Genomic DNA, 2,647 nt, shown 5'->3' with positions numbered 1-2,647 from the left:
AGAGTTTTTGAGCCACCAGAAGACCGCCCCTCATGAAGGTGAATGAGTCAAGAATATTATGCTCATACCTACCCACACAAACAGGCATACCTTATTTCCACTGTCAAATGAAACTTAGTACTCCTGCCTGACATTTGTGAGAGAAGTCCTACATGACTCCATCTTCAATGGAAATCCCTAAGCCAAGAGCTCAGCTTTCTTTGTCACTTCCTCCTCTGTCAAGGGACTTTAAGAGGGTTGAGATATCAACTGCAAGAAAGGTGAGAGTCACATTTCAACTGCATCAGTCAGTGCTCATTGAGAGTAGCATTTTGTGGTGGCACATAACATTAATTCTAGCCATTGGGAGGCAGAGACAGGTAGATCTCTGTGAGATCAAGACCAATCTCATCTACATAGTGAGTTCTAAGCTAGCCAGGAATATGTAATGAGACATTCACAATAGATGAGAGACAGACAGACAGAGAGAGAGAGAGAGAGAGAGAGAGAGAGAGAGAGAGAGACTTAGACATGTGAGGGTGGGGGCAATTTGAAAAAGGGAAACAAACAAAGAGAACACCACGTCTTGAAGGCTGATCAACCAATTAGAACCTGAGTGATTGTGGGTACTTTAGAATGCTACCAGTCAAGCCTAATTTCAATATATGTTGGGCTATATTTACCCTCTTTCATAACCATTTTATTTTTGCCTATTTCTGTGTCTGACCTAACATTTTTTGATGATTAGGTATATCTTTTGGACTATGCAAACAGAATACTAACTTCCACCAATCAAAAGTCTAAGAATGTGGTCAGGCAGCATCTGAGACCTAGACCTGAGACTTTTCCCTTTTCTGTGATCTGCCTACCTGAAGATTCTACCAATGTATCTGTAGGTTCTTCGTTCTGTGACTGTAAACACTTCACAAAACTGATACCATGTTGGAAAATGGAGTGATTTGGGGTCACCTAAATCTGGGTTCCTCAGTCATGGTTAATCTATTTGACATCATATGTTTTATTGCCTTTGAGGTGAGAGTTGTGTTCTTGTGTTGACAGATGAGAATGCAATTCCCATTTGTTTTGGTTCTTAGCTCTTGGATTTTACTTTAATGCAGATCAGTTTCCAGTATTGTATCTCTACTTAATCACATACCTAATGTGTGTGTGTGTATGTGATACACATTCACAATTTCTAAATATTTTGCATAGTTAGTAGTACACATTGAGTAAGAATCCTTAATCAAAAAACTAAAATGTCCCCAAACTTGAAGATTGAATGCTCCTATCACCTGCAGAAAATCCCACATCCATTCTTTGGTTATAGTCAAATTGCAGGGGAATTTAAGATCAAATGTAAAATTACCTTTGAGCTATAAGCATAAAGCTTATATAAGTATAAATTATGTGGCCCCTACCCCTAAAATTCCTCCTTATATAAATGCAGATATTGCAAAATCTGAAACACTCCTGGTCCCAAGCATTTCAAATGAGAGCTACTCACCTACAGTACTAGCGACCTCCCAGAGAGACCTGCCTTCATGCTTGCTTCCAGGGAAATGCATCTTCTACTCCTATAACTAATTTATAACCACGAAAATTCTTTCCAAAGGCCTTCATGGTTATAAATCTCTTCAATCCTATTTCTATAAATCCCACAGCCCCAAGGTGGATCCTATTTCATCGAATGGCATCTCCAGTACCTGAATGTCTACTAGATGAAGGCTGGATTTTGGAAGGTACTGATATTCATTGAAAGAAAGAAATACAAGTCTGGGGTTCTTTCTCTCACTGACAAATGGCTGAGGCTTTGGAGCAGGCTTGGCTCATCCAGCACTTAGGAGAGAGAAGAACTAAGGACAAAAAACTTATCACAGATGGTAGATGCTAAAGAAATGGCCCCAAATCTTCCTAAACACAGTTATCTTTAATGCAATTTTTCCTTCTGAAATAAGACTAAATAAGCTTGCACTATAAAATTTTAAGAGACATTTAAATGTAAAGAAATGTATGGTTAAGCAAAAATTTAAAAAGATATCCAATTATTCCTAAAATTGGTGTGTGTGGCATGTGACATTTCCTTTCATCTGAGCAACAAAAATGAAAATATTCTCCCAGCCTCAGCTGCAGAGCTTTATGAGGATGGCCTCAGCTGAAGACAACCACACCCCTTCCAAGAGGAGCCTGCATCTTGGGACTGCTCAATGATGGAACACCATGGCATGGATTCCTCATTCTAATGACAGCCCCAAAGAGGTCATTCAGCTTTCTGGCTTCCTTTGGGGATTGGCTAGGAACCAAGTGTTTTGGAATCTGGCTCAGATTGAATAGAAATGAGAGATTAAAATGCTCATTGGATTATGGTCTTGAACCAACATATGAAGCAAGGAGAGAGAAGAAGCATACTAGTTAGAAATATAACATGCAAGGAAGACCCCAGACAATTCTCAGGGTACCTCAGTTGACACAATACTAATGCTTATTAGTATCACCTGATGCTTTAGGATATGCCATGCACTGTCTGCCTTTTCTGCACATATCCCCTCATTTTCTTTGTGCCATAGTATGTATAGGAAAGCAGTGCAGTGGACCAGATGATGTTACAGGCATTAATTTGAGATGCCCAGACTCAGCTCAGCCATACTATAGTGTAATAGTAAAACTTGGA

The sequence above is a fragment of the Mastomys coucha genome, unplaced genomic scaffold (genome assembly GCF_008632895.1).
Source record: "Mastomys coucha isolate ucsf_1 unplaced genomic scaffold, UCSF_Mcou_1 pScaffold23, whole genome shotgun sequence".
NCBI lineage: Eukaryota > Metazoa > Chordata > Mammalia > Rodentia > Muridae > Mastomys > Mastomys coucha.
This window is presented reverse-complemented; position numbering follows the sequence as displayed.